The following is a 15622-nucleotide window of genomic DNA, read 5'->3' as shown; positions in this document are numbered from 1 at the left end:
CTTGGTGAAGCCGCCCAATGGTGTACAGTTGTGGATGTGCTATGGTCGGTAAGCCCAACTGCTTCATGACCTCTGCCGAAATGAGGTTTTTTTGGCTCCCGTTGTCGACAATGAACTGTAGCAGGGAGCCCACTACCCACATTTGGGAGTGGAAGAGACGCTCCTCCTCCTCTGGATCTTCAGGTTCCTATTTCTAGATCTTCGTGGTGGCAACGATGGTGTTGGGTTCTGCATCGATAATCTTCTTCCCTTTGTCATTCCCCTTGTTGGGTTCTGACTTAGAGTCGGAACACGCATATGATTCTGAAACCTTTAGCTCAGCCACTAGTGACTGCTTGGCCCGACACTCACTTGTGTTGTGAGTGGAGCTCTTATGGAACTCACACCACTTTCCCGTGTCCTTTTTTGGCTTTGCGGCACTGTTCTTTGCTTGTATCTTTGTCGAGTTGCCTTGGGCCACACCGCCTTAGCTTTGTCCTTTGTTCTGCGGTTTGGGGGCAACTTTCCCTTGCTTCGCATTCGCAGATCCAAAGTCTTGCTTCTTCTATTTAAAATTTTGCTCGACCTTGATGGCATATTGGTATGCCGTGCCGAGCGAGGATATGTTCAGGAATTCTATTTCTTCTTCGATGTACTTGTGCAGGAAACCGTAGTATTTGAGTATCAAATGCTGCTTCGAATCCTTGATACCCAACTTTGTGCGAAGGGTATGGAAAATATTGGTAAACTCAGGCACGTCTTGGTCCCTTCCCTGCCGCAATGTGGTCCACTTTATGTATTGATCCTCATAGCTTCTGACAGGCTAGTAATGCTCCTTGATGGAATCCCGGAATAAATTCCAAGTGGGTGCAATTGAAAATAGTAAGCTTGTACTTTCATCCTTTTGCTCGCAATAGGTTTCCCACCAGTCCTTGACGTGGGGGGTTGTTTTGAGAAGAGCGAAAATAACCTTTTCCCGACTGGAAAAATCATGAACAGAAAAATAACCCTCTAGCAGGTTTAACCATTTATCGATGGCATCAGCATCTATCTGACCCTCGAATATGGGGATTTCAAAATTAACTTGTACCTTAAACGGTGTGGTGTTTCCAGAGTAGCTGTTGGAAGCCTATGCATTGCCCTTGGGTAGCCGTTGAAGGATCTGGGCAAAGCTATCCATCATTGCGTTCCTTTGTCGCTCGAGGGCTTCTTCGAACAAGATTTTGATAGGATCTCTGTTAGGGCCTAGATTTACCTCACGCTGAAAAGGTAAGATCCAGGGCCAACATCAAACCACGCTCAACCTCGTAGCTAGCCCTATGAGGACAGGAGAGGGCTCTCTCCGGGTCAATATCAGCAAAAGATAATCGATGGGGCTTGAGATGACAGAAATAAAAACTGATTTTAGGCTAGGTATGAAGTACAAGGCTTTGATTTGATTTTTTGGGGGTTTTGTTGGAATCAAAGGAAAAGAAAATTTTGGGGCGCGGGGATTGAGGCTCAGTTCTACAGATATCTCGATGGGGCAAGGTAGGCGATCATTTTGGCACTTAAATTTTAATGAGATGGAGGGAAAAGATAGGTGAGGTGTTGAAGAGGGCAAGGGCAATCATGAATCCTCCCCAAACAGCTGAAAACATCAAACAACTAAAGCAAACTTCAAGTAGAGCATTGCACTTTCAATGAATTCTACTTACACTCTTGTTTGTTTAGTTCAGAAGAAATAAGATAGATGACGACATACATAAAAAAAATTCACAATTATAAAGAGAAGCACTGTACCAATACAAATTTCCACATGAATCCCAAAGAGTGCTGCAAATCCTGGTCTCAATTCCTTAGCCAAAATGAAAATATCAGTATACAATGAAGCTCAAGGCTTTCTCAAGAGTCCAACCCTGATAATGACTGAAAAACAACATAATATAGACAAACATAGCTTCTCCTTGCCTCTAGGGGTCGAGCTCATGAGTTTAGGAGCTGATCCAACTGATTCTAAACTGAGAACTAGAAACTAGGCAACATAACAACATGCCTCTAAAAACAAGGAAACTGATCCATTCAGTTTGAAACAACCTCTAAACTAATGAATCTACCTCTACAAGTGAAAATACAACATATTTACACCATAATCCATCAAAATTCATCAAATTAAATCATAAATTTTCCATTAGGAAAGTGAAAAAGTCAAACTAGGCGAAAAATAGAGCAAAACTTGGTCAAATTGGCATTTTTTCCTCTATGCGCTGCGCCTGATTCTCTATGCGTAGCACCTATTTGGACCCACTTTTGGAGGCCTTCCTAATGTCCAAATGAGCTCCAAGTGTTCTTGCTGGAAAGGACTACCTGTCTACTTTCCAACCCAAGTGGAATTTTTCAATTTGGCCTCCATTTGCCCCTCCGAAAGTCCATTCTCCCAAAACTGCTTCCTGTGTGTCAAAATAGGGGCAGTGAGGTCATTTTTGAGTGTTTTTTGACCTTTTGAGGGCTCAAAACCTGCCCAAATTTCTTGGCCATAGGTAGGCAAGCATAAATTTCCATGAAAAATCCAGAAATGCAAAGTTTTTGTGATTTAGAGCCCTCTAGCAAAAGCGAGCACCACGTGGCGCGGCGCATAGGGAGGAAAACTCTGTTTTTTATGCCAAAAATTTACAAAAATGCAAAAATTGCTCCAAATTTCTTGAAATTTGGGCTGAGTCTTCTCTATTAAGTGTTGTGATGGGCCAAGGAAGCCTCAACCAAGATTTGAAGTCCTTAATCCTCTTTTTGCCTCCTTGATGCTCTCTTCAACTTAGCTTTCAAATTCCTGATTCTTGCTTGGCACACCAAATTTCGGGACAAATAATGATATGACAAAATTTTAAGCATGTTCTTCTCATTTATTGCCTTCTCTAGCTTCCTCTCCAAGTGGGTATTGACTCTTTCAAGCCATGATTCTCAATCAGCATTGATCTCTTGCTCCAATGAAGTGAACTCTATCCTCCTCCTTCGGGCACTTTGGCGGTTTTGCCGAATGTTCTGTAACTCCATCACCACCTGCTGATCCTCAAATTACTTGTTCCTCTGCTCTAAATACTGTATAGTCCACTGGGCTCTATCCAAGTTGGTGGACAAGGCATCAATGTCCGCCTGCTGCTCCTTGATCTGTCTAAGGTTTGAACTTTGTGGGCCCATGTCAGTATCATCACCCTCAATGAGGATGAAATCAGTCTCTCGCTCACCTGATGGTCCTTCCTCCTGTAGAGGCCTCTTGCCTCGGTCCTGAACCTGTTGTGCTGATGGAGGAAGCGAGGCCCCTTCCACCCCGGGTGGAGATAACACTCGCTTTGCTGCTGCAAACAACCGTCTAGTGCCCCTCTGATAGGAGATGAACACCGGCATACTAGTGGTCTCATGGCCCTGCTGATAAGAAGGTCCACCTGTCTCATGCCCAACCTCTGAAGGTCCCTGTGAAGCTCTGAAAAACTCACAAGAGATGAAGTCATCCCAAGTGATGCCCTGTAAACCAAGCTAATGAACGACCAAAATTTTGATGAGAGCAAAATGATAAAGACTGTTAAACTACTACTGAGGGGTCTTGTATTGCACAAGAGTGGTCATCCTTTCTATGTTTCGGCATATGAAATAAGGAATGTTCATCATCCGTACTCGAGTGAAATGCATTAGCAGCCTGATGTGATAAGCATACAAGCGGGAGAACCGGCCCTCACAGGTGAAATACTTCATGTTGAGTTTCATTAAAGGAGCATACTCATCCTTGAGAAACCGAAAAGGAAACACTCTCTTGAGTTGCCTCAAAAAACTAGGTTTGATATATGGTTCATAGTGTTTCCGGTCAATCTTCTGCCTCTTATTCCATGGTTCTCCAATGTTTGGTATGTCGGTTGCCAATGAAATGGTTTCTGGTGTTAATGTGAAAGTAACACGGCAAGAGTGGCTTGATCACCATGCAAATGCAACACAAATAAGCGGGCCAACTCATGATGAAACTGAATATTAGCAACCTTTTCGCAAAATTCATAACATGACTGATGCTGGAAACAAAAGATGGCAAGAGGGCAAGCCTGCAACTCGGCAAGAGTGGTCGGTTCTTCTCTGATATGTCTGCCACCTCTATGAGGCCTCCTGGGTGCATGTCCCTCCATGGGTGAATCACTTTGGGTCTCTTCTTCATAATCATATGAAGGATCAGATGCCATAACTGCTGAAAGACAAATTGGCTTGGAGAAATAGGTGCTGATGTGTCAAACTGTGTTGGACTGCCTTTGATGATTGTTTGACCTCTGCTACCAAGGGAAAACAGTGAAACAAGGGACTGTTAGGAGAGGGAAAAATAATGGGAATTTAGGGACTGTTGGGACAGAGTTAGCTAGGGAAAAATGGGATATTATGGGAGTTTTGTATAGGGTTAGGGTTTGGGATTTTACAATTAGGATTTTGGGAAAGGGAACTTGGGATAGGGGATTAGTGAATTTAGGGGGGTTAGGGAACTTAGCAAAATAGGTTTTCAAACCCTAGGTAGCAAGTTTTTTTATTTAAATAGTAGGGTTTGATTGCTTCTCACAAGCACCATAAAAAACACACCATCAAACCATCATCAAACTTAGATGAAATACAACTTTGAAGATTGTACCTACTTGTATCAAGACCGTTCCAAGTGATTTCGGGCGATTAGAGCGAGTTTGGAAGTTTTTCGGGCTCTTTGGCTATGTGCACCGTGCAGCACGCCCAATGCGCCGCGCCCCACCAGTGCGCCGCGCCTGTGCAAAAATACACTGAGTTCTGAGGCCCAGTGCGCTGCGCCTCACCAATGCGCCGCGCCTCCTGCCCAGTGCGCCGTGCCGGTCACCAGGAGCGATTTTCACCCAATTTTTTCCTCTTGCTCAACAAAATCACTTTGCCTTACTTGTCTTTTGCAAATGAACTTTACAAATGAAGGCATTGCTTATAAACCAAGAGCTTTTGAAATTTTGGCTCATGAAACCCACTTTTATAATGTTTTGGATTTGACTTTATCTTTAAACTCTGTTTTTGAACTTTTTCACTTTGTGATGAATTTAATGACCTGAACTTGCTTGTTTTTGTAGGTATTGGGGCTTTTGGGCTAAGGAAAGAAACCAGGATGCAGATGAATGGATTTACAATGAGTAAAACAAAAACTTTCATGATTTTGTACAATAAATGCTAAATACTCTGTTTTTCCTCAAAACATAGTTTTGAGGAAAAACACATTTTCGAACATTTGGCGATGCAATTTATTGATGTTGAAACCTCCTCATGGCCTGCTGGCAACTATTGGAAATTTTAACACATTTTTTGACGAAACCCTAATGAAACCCTAGACCTATTTGACAATGAAACCCTAAAGACAACGTTTGCAATTTTCAAGATAAAAAGAAGACTGTGTATGTTTCTAAATGAAAAAACATGAGCTAGTAGGTAGATAACATGAGGGAAACTGGAGGAATACCACTACTGTCAGATGATCTATGCGCCTGATGGAATGCAAATGAATGGGCAGGACACCTAATATGAAATGCAACAAGAAGATTTGATCTCTGATGGAGGGATGACAATACCAACTCTAACATTGGCTCCAATGGGGATGGTAGCTCCCTGGAGGTGCCAAGAACTACAGATCTTTGGGAAAGCAGGCAGTGCCTTCGTCCATTGGGCTATGGAGTCAATAACTTCGACACAACAAATCAAAACTCTTGACTGAAAAACTCAATTTCAGGACTGAACGTGACTCAAATTGACTCATTTTCAAGACTGAAATTGACCGAAAGACTTAACTCAAACAAACCAAACCAAAACTAAAATCAAACTTCAGCTTTATAGCCTTCACCTCGGGCCCCAAGCTGAAGAATGAAGACATCACACTCTTGCAATGGAATTTAAACAAGCCGGTATATACAATGATGAATAGGACAGCATAAAATAGTTTACACAATATATCGTTTGAGAAGCCGACCATTGACCGGCCCACCAGGATAGTCTTCGCCATTCAGTTCTTGCAAAAGGAAAGCATTCTGGCCCCGATGTGCGGCAATCTTGTATGGTCCTTTCCACATATTTTCAAATTTGCCGTGCTTACCATTCTCTTCATTCCTTGCATCCCATTTCAACACCATGTCTCCAATTTCAAACCTATCCGCCTTTGCTTTCCGGTCATATATCCTCTTTAATTCTTTCCTGTAGCTTGGAAGTATGCTAAAATTCCTCTTCTCTAGTTTGCTACAAATGTATCATTTGGTTGATTCTCTGCTGCAAACCATCATCCTCGCTGCCAGCTTCTTGCAACAATTTGACCACCGGGACCGCCAAATATGTCGGGAATATTGTGTCCACATCGTACACAAGCTCAAAAGGAGACATGCCGATAGATTTCTTTTGACTTACCCTGTCTGCCCAAAGTGCATTGACCAGATTTTTGTGCCAACTCTTCTTGTTAACTTCTAGCAGCTTTTTGATGATATTGACAAGAGATTTGTTGGAGGATTCCGCCAAACCATTACCTTGTGGGTAATAAGCGGTCAAATGCCCCAAAGTGATTTGATACTTATGACAAAAGTCAATCGTTCTTTTCGATTTAAAGGCTGCTGCATTGTCAGTGATCAACTTATTTGGACATCCAAAACGAGACAAAATGTTGTTTTCAAGAAATGAGATAATTACCGAATCGATGGCCTACCTTGTTGGAATTGCCTCAATCCATTTGGTGAAATAATCTGTCACCGTGAGGATCCACTTATGCTGTGCTGAAGAAGAAGGATGAAACTCACCAATAAAATCCAAACCCCATTGCTGAAATGGAGCGCTCACTTCAATGGGCTTGAGTGGTAAAGGCTGCAACTTCCGCTTACCTTGAAAAATTTGACATTCGTGATAGCTGGCCATTGTTTTGTACATATCAGCAAATAGACATGGCCAATAATACCCCGCTCTCAAGATTTTATTGGCTGTTGTTTTCCAGAAAAGATGGCCTCCACAATCTCCTTTGTGAAAATCTGCCATAACTTGTTTCGCCTCTTCTTCTACCAAACAATTTAGCAGGACACCACCAGGATCTTTCCAATAAAGTGCACCATTCATGATACAAAATTTTACAGCCTTCAACTTCAAGGTCCTACTTTTGTTCTTGGCCATTCCGGGAGGTGATGACAAATTTTGGAGTACATAAACGATGTCCGAATACTAAGGAGAAAGGAGGAAAATTTCTTATACCTGAGTGGGCAGATTTTCTTCGTCTTCCTCGGACATAGCAGCAATTAGATTAATGTCCAAAGCGTGCAGATTTGACTCAGCCATAAGTTTTTCTAGCCCCTGTCCTTTAATGAGCTTTGTCGGTTTGATTTCTACATCATATTCTAGCAAGGCAGCAACCCATTTGCCTCTCCCTCCTTCCGGATCTATTTGTACTAGGACATCTTTGACAGCAGCATTAGGAACATAAGCAAGAATGTGAGAATGCAAAATATAAACCCGAAAATCCTTTAATGCCTTAACCAATGCAAGGGCCTGTTTTTCAATAATATTATACTTCAGTGCAACATCCCTTATGGTCCTGCTGAAGAATGCAATTGGTTTTTCGAGATGGTCTCTTTTCTGCATCAAGACCACTGCCATAGTATGATCCGAGGCAAAGGAAAACAAAATAAAATCCTGAGTATAGTCCAGGTTGATCAAAACCGGAGTTGAAGAAAGAGCTAATTTCACCAAATTAAAAGACTTAACTGCTTCCTCGGTCCATCTTACTGCACTATCCTTTTTCAACATGTTTGTGATTTCTCTTAAGTGTTCTACAAGATTGGGCACAAAGCGACGTAAGAAATTGATCTTACCATTGAAGGATTGGATTTCTTTCTTACTTCATGGGAAATCAATCTTTTGAATGGCCTCCACTCGTGCTGGATCGATTCGGATGCCCTCCTTTGAGATAATATGCTCGAGGAGTTTGCCTTCATCCATGGCAAACAAACTTTTCTTTGGATTGAATGAGATGCCATACTTCCTACACCACTGAAAAACAACTTTCAAATGTAGAGGTGCTCTTCATCTGTGTTAGAGAAAACTGTTAAGTCATCAAGATAAACAACTAGAAAAACATCTTTTTCATTGGCAAATGCTATATCCATCGCCCGCTGAAAGGTTGCACCAGCATTTTTCAATCCAAACAGAATCTTTGCATAATGAAAAGTTCCCCATGGAGTGGTGAACGTTGTCTTGTCATGATCATCCTCATGGACCAAAATCTTGTTATAACCCGAATAACCATCGAGTAGTGACATCCGTGATGCTCCAACTACTCGCTGAAGTATGTGATCCATCTTGGGAAATGGATAATTGTCTTTCAAGAAAACTTTGTTCAGATTTCTAAAATCAATGCATAACCGAATCTCACCTGTTTTCTTGCGGACGGGAACCAAGTTCTAAATGAACAAACATGAGCCAGCAGGTAGATAACATGAGGGAAACTGGAGGAATACCACTACCATCAGATGATCTATGCGCCTAATGGAATGCAAATGACTAGGCGAGACACCTCATATGAAATGCAACAAGAAGATTTGATCTCTAACAGAGGGATGAAAATACTGACTCTAACAATCTCCTACCCCCTCGTCTTTCTTTTCATCCACCATGGGAGACCATTGGGATTTGCGAGGTTGGTCTTGCAAAGGTTCGACCAGTTCAAGCCCTAACTCATTATATCCCGACCTTGTTGGGGACATGCAAAGAAAAACAGAGAAAAAGCAGACTGCTCTGATCCCAATGATCTGGACTTAAACAGGAACGCAACAAATTACAGAGATAACCATAAACACAGAGATGCAGTGGAAAAAATACTTCATTTTGTTAATGTAAAATACTGAAATATGCATACAAACATAAATGGAAATAAACTAGCTAGGGTGATGGCAGCTTATCTCTGAGAAGTAATGTGGTGGCTACATGCCTCTGAACTGTGTTACAATGAGGCTTGAACGCCTATTTATTGTTGAGAAACAATGGAAAACCCTCAACATCCAAAAACCTAACCCTAGAAGATGAAACACCAAATTGTGGGCCTCGTTTGGGTAAATTGGTACACCAACTTCCCGGGGTCGTAACTTTGGCATACGATCTCCGTTTGACGTGAACAATATCTCGTTAGAAAGATCTATCCAAGAAATCCAACTTTAGGAAGAGAAACATCAGTCCATGGACCCATGTTGTTCCTATTTTTCCCAAAAAACGTCGTTTAGGGCCTCAAAACGGCTCCAGAAAGTACAAGACCCGAAAAACTGCTAAAAATAGTAAACTGTGCTACAATTAAGGAAATTGAAAAGCTGAAAGAAACAATGGTGGGGGTCCAAGTTGACTTGGCGGGTGGCCAACAATATCCACCTGGATCAACTACCACCATTTTCCCGACCTCGAAATGCCCAGCAACCCGTCTGTAGTGTGCTTCCCAAATCATCTTGGCACGCTTGCTTGAAGGAACACAAAGGTGACCCAGGTGGCATAACAGGGCATCTTGAAGATGAAAATCTGGAACATGCTGACCCTCCAAGAGTCTCTCGTATGTGTGGCTGAATTTTGGGTTGCTTTTGTAGAGAAGTGGCCAATTAGAAGTCTCGTGCCCACAAGAGTTGAGCACGGTGGTTAACGCCATGATCGGTGGTCGACTGTGGCAATCTACAACATTATTGGTGCTACCCTTCTTATACTTGATATTAAAATCGAACTGTTGCAGGTATGTGGACCACTTCTTATGGCGATCATTCTGCAATTTCCCCTTGGTCTGTATGAACTGCAGGGGTCAGTGGTCTGTGTGGATGACCGTTTCCTTCCCCAAAAATGTAATGCTTCCATTATCGGCAGGCCTGCACAATCGAATACATCTCTTTGTCATAATTGGGATACTTCTGGACTGTGTCTGAAAGTGTCTCAGTGTGATATGCCACTGGATGCTTATGTAAGTAAGGACTGCCCCAATAACATAGTTAGAGGCATCTGTCTCGACCTCAAATGGTTGTTGCAAGTCTGGTAATATGAGCACTGGTGCCGAGCAGAGGTGATATTTCAACTCTTTGAATGCCTTCTATTGAGCTTCAGACCAAAAGAATATTTCTTTCACTCCTCCCTTGGTGACTTGACTCAAGGGCCAAGTGATATGAGAAAATCCCAACACAAACATGCGGTAGAAGTTGGCAAGACCTAGAAAGCTGCGGAGCTCTGTCAGAGTGGTTAGAGGTTGCCAATCTCGAATTACTTGGATCTTGGCTGGATCCACATGCACCCCTTGTTCATCAATAATGTATCCCAGATACTGAACCTGGGTCATGCAAAAATTGCATTTCTCCAAATTGGCACATAAATTGTGTTACCGCAGTGTTTGGAGAACCTATCGGATGTGGTGGAGGTGCTCTTCCCAACTCTGGTTGAAGATTAGGATGTCATCCAAGTGTACCACCACAAATGAGTTGGTGAATGGCCGCAAGATGTCATCCATTAGCCTCATGAAGGTTGCAGGAGCATTCGTCAATCCGAAAAGCATAACCAACTGTTCGAAAAGGCCCTCCTTGGCTTTGAAGGTATTCTTCCACACATTGGAGGGTTCGATTGGTACCTGGTGATATCCTGACTTCAAAACAATCTTGCTGAAATATTCCCCCCCCCCCCCCCCAAGTTGGTCCAGGAGGTCATCAATCCATGGGATCAGGTACCTATTAAGGACAGTGATCTTGTTCATTGCCCGATAGTCAATACAGAGTCTCAAAGCCCCATCCTTCTTCTGTACCAACATGATCAGGCTCCCACAGGGCGATGAACTAAGACGGATATGACCTTTTTGCAGCAGCTATTGAATCTGCCTCTTGATTTTATCATTCTACAAAACGGAGCGACGATAGATTGGTCCATTGGGCAGCGACGCACCTCGGGTGTTGGAAATAATACTGAGAGGGGGGGGGTGAATCAGTATTATCAAGTCAAATATTCCCTTTTTCAAATCCAGATAATACACACTACTTCAGTTAATTAAACCCACGTATATACGCAACTATGTAGAAGGAAACCCGCGTATACAATGCAACCTTATAATTTACTTTATCTTTCAGATGTTGATTGTTAATCTGTGTATCAGAATTAAATAACCAGTAACCAGAAACAGTAAAACAGAGCAGGAGACAATCACACACAAGAACACAAGATATAAGGTGGAAACCCAATGTGGGTGAAAACCACCTGCTGCAATTCGTCTCTATCTTCTTTTAATTAGAAACTTCTTTTCACAATGTACTGGTGCAGTCCTTTACCAGTACGCAGGCTGCAACCTGCAGAGAGCTACAACCCTCTCTCGTTCTCCAACTTCTCCTGGAAGGGAGCTACAACCCCCTTAGCTCTTGCACTAACCAAGATACTAGTACGTAGGTGCTGGCCTATAGAAGGCTACAACCTTCTCTTTCTTCCAGGGACCACATTTCATAAATTTTCAGACTGGATCCATGAACATCAATCAATCATCAAGAATTTCTGCATCAAACAATCTCCTTTTCACCAATTAGAACTAAATCAAGGAGATACTTCTCTAACAGTTGTACCCAAAACACAGTAACAGTAACAACACACCAAATTCTAAACCCAGACCACTGCAGCAATAAACAGAAGCAGCTAGATCACAACTCAAAAGATATACGCTACTTCAATAACCTAAAACCTACGTGCATACACTTCTAAGTGTGGACCAACCTGCGTATATGCTGTTTGTATTCACTGAACCAACGTGTATACATGCCTTCGCTGCGTACAGATCTATAAAGGATAATCCACTCTTTCAAATATTCAGACAGTTATTAACCCAGATTATTAGATTTATAGATCAAGCCTGCGCCACATATAATAGATCAAAATCATAGAATGATACTATCATTCAAGCCTTAAGATTATGACCCATCAATAGAACATATCCTCCTCTTTGTGCTAAGGTTCCTCCTTCATTCAGATCCAGATCTGCACCATAACCCCAATCACCAATATTTCAGATCTAGCACTTATTAGATATTCAATTAATTCAGATGATCCTTTGCCAAAAGATCTCCTTCCCCTTTTATAGTCTTAGGCCTTTCACAATACCACGGTCCAAAACCATAGGTTCAAATACCAAGGACTAACTACCACGGACCAAAAGTAAGTTCTCCAACATATACGTGCTTTTCCTTGCGTGAAAGTGCGTGTATACGCATACGCGCCTTTGTAACGTCTAACCCGCGTGTATACGCGCCTTAGTCTAGGTGAACCTGCGTATATGTCTTTTCCTTCATTCTGAAAGCCTGAACTGAGATCTGTCACCAGAGAGAGTTTCCATCAAGGACAATACCTGTGCCATAGCTCCAAACCTGTGCCATAACGCCAACAATCCCCCCCTTTGGACTTGATGGCAACCCCAAGATTCTCAAAGTCATTCTCCCCCTTTGTCATCAAGGGTAAAGGGTTGTGCTCCCCCTGAGTACATGCTGAAATCTCGGCCCTGCTGCGCTGACCATGCTCCCCCTGACTGTAGGCAAGATCTACAAAAATATGTTCTTCAAGAAGAACCATGACTTATACATCATAAAAGACCTTCCTATCACCAAAAGACTCAATACATACATCCATCACCCAACCAAGTGGGGATACATCAGAAATTTACATATGACAACCAAGTACATTACAGCTTCATCCCAGGCATAGTGAGGAAACCAAAATAGGCCGTTACATGACCTTGACACCTTAAAAGAGATACATGACATAGAGACGAAATAACTAGAGCAAGACTTGTGAAAGTCACCAATAACTGATATCTGCAGCATTTTTCAATCACCATTTAGATCAACAACCAAGATTTCCTTCTGTTCTCCCTCTCCCTTTGTTCCACCTGAAACCAACAACAGCTGTGAACTAGAACCAAAAGCTTCTAAGATAATGCCAACAATGCATCATTAGAAGTTTATCTGCTCCCCCTGAACCTGTGCCGGATGGTCTCCGTCAGACCCATATCAGAATATCTTCAACCAGAGCCTGTCCCTATTGATATCCATCAAACCTCCATATACGCGACTGTCTCTACACAAACTGGCGTATGTACGCGGATCCTCCTCAGGAAACTCGCGTACACCCATTTTTCTCTGAAACAGAAAAGTTTTAACAACAAGATGATGCATCAATTACTCCCAGCTTTTGTCTGAGGTATTCAAAGTTTCCCTGGGCAGTGGTTTGGTGAGAATATCAGCAACTTGTTCCTTAGAAGGAACATACTCCAATTTGACCTTTTGTTCCAACACTTGTTCCCGGAGAAAATGATACTTGATCGGTATGTGCTTCGTCTTTGAATGCATGACTGGGTTCTTTGAAATGCTGATTGCACTTGTAGTATCACATAAGATGGAGATAGGTGGTGTACAAGTGATTTGAAAATCCTACAAGGTCTGCATCATCCAAAGGAGTTGAGTGCAGCAAGATGCAGCAGCCACATATTCCGCTTCAGCTGTAGATAAAGCAATCGAACTATGTTTCTTGCTGAACCAAGATACTAATCTGGGACCCATAAAGAATGCACCACCACTTGTGCTCTTCCTGTCATCCACGCTTCCGGCCCAATCTGCATTTGTATAAGCATGAAGTGTGAGATCTGTATCTCTAGGATACCATAAGCCATAGTTTTGAGTTCCTTGAAGGTACTTGAAGATTATCTTAACTGCTTGAAGATGAGTTTCCTTAGGATTTGCTTGAAATCTTCCAACTATTCCCACTGCATGCATGATATCTAGTCGGGTACCTCTCAAATAAAGTAGACTTCCAATCATGGATCTATAGGTTGGTTGATGCACTACTGCTGATTCATCATTTGCACTAAGGCTGCATCCTGTAACCATAGGGGTACATACCGGTTTTGAATCTTCCATGCCATACTTCTTCAAAATCTGCTTGAGGTACTTGGTTTGAGACAAAAAGATACCGCCTTCATTTTTTTGGATTTGCAATCCAAGAAAATATGTCAGTTCTCCAAGCAAAGACATTTTGAATTCTTCTGCATCACCAAGGCAAAGCTTTGACTCATAGCTTCTTCATTGCTGCCAAAGATAATATCATCTACACACACAACAAGTATTAGCAATTTGTCATTTTCAATTTTTATATAAAGATTGCTATCTGCTGATCCTTTTGAAAAACCTTGTTGATGAAGATATTTGTCCAAACGGTAGTACCAAGCCCTTGGAGCCTGTTTAAGACCATAGAGAGCCTTTTTTAGTCTGCATACAAGATTTGGATCATTCCCAAGAATGAAACCATCTGGTTGCTCAATGTACACTTCTTCTTCTAAGTCTCCATTCAGAAAGGCTGATTTCACATCCATTTGAAATACTTTGAACTTCTGAAAGGTAGAGAGAGCAAGGAACATTCTGATGGCCTCAAGTCTAGCAACGGGAGCAAAGGTTTCTTCAAAGTCTATTCCTTCTTGTTGAGCATACCCTTTACAGACAAGTCTGGCCTTGTTTCTAATTACTTCCCCATTTTCATTCAACTTATTCTTGAAGATCCATTTTGTCCCTATGACATTCTTATCTTTTGGTCTTGGAACCAACTCCCAAGTGTTATTCTTTTCGATCTGCTCAAGTTCTTCATCCATTGCCTTGACCCAACATTCATCCTTGCATGCTTCTTTTACATTTTGTGGTTCAGTGGAGGAGAGCAAGGCCAAATAGCTTGAGGCTTCTGCAATTGTTCTTCTTGTTTGTATACCTGCCTCTTTCTGCCCCAAAATTTGAGATTCTAGATGATTCTTCTGAACATACCTGGATGGAGTCTTCTCTTCTATTCTTATCTGTTCTTTTGGTGCCTCTTGAGATTCTTCTTCATCACACTTCTGATTTGATGTTGAAGGATAGTCCTCATCATCTCCGAAATCTTCGGAATTCACTTGCTTAGGAATATTTCCTTCTTCATCAACCACTACATCAATGCTGTCAACTATTCTTCCAAGTCTTTTGTTGTAACACTTATATGCTTTGCTGTGAGGAGAATAACCAAGGAGAATTCCTTCATCTGCTCTAGGTTCAAACTTGCCAAGATGTTCATCATTATTCTTAATATAGCATTTGCTTCCAAATATTTTGAAATGTTTTACCGAAGGAGTCTCACCATACCAGAGCTCATGAGGAGTTTGAGTGCTGTTCACCCGGACATTTGTTTTGTTGAGAATAACAACCGCAGCAAATGCAGCTTCACCCCAAAAGGTTGCGGTAGTTCCAGACTCATCAAGCATAGCACGAGCCATTTGTTGAACCGTTCTGTTCATCCTTTCCACTACTCCATTTTTCTGAGGAGTCCTAGCTATAGAGAATTCCCTTCTTATTCCATGTTCTTCACAAAAATCAAAAAAATCATTTGAGGTAAACTGCCCACCTCTATCAGACCTGAGGCACTTAATTTTGTGATCTCACTCGTTTTCAACCAAGGCTTTGAAAGATTTGAATTTTTCGAAGGCTTCATCTTTGTGCTTCATAAGTCCTATCCAAACCATCCTGGAGAAGTCGTCAATGAATAATATAAAGTATTCTTCTCCTCGAGGTGACATTTTCCTAGATGGACCACATACTCTGTATGGACTAGTTCAAAA

This window comes from Pinus tabuliformis, chromosome 8 (assembly GCF_031772625.1).
Source record: "Pinus tabuliformis cultivar Carrire ecotype Pingquan chromosome 8, CPIR1, whole genome shotgun sequence".
Lineage (NCBI taxonomy): Eukaryota > Viridiplantae > Streptophyta > Pinopsida > Pinales > Pinaceae > Pinus > Pinus tabuliformis.
This window is presented reverse-complemented; position numbering follows the sequence as displayed.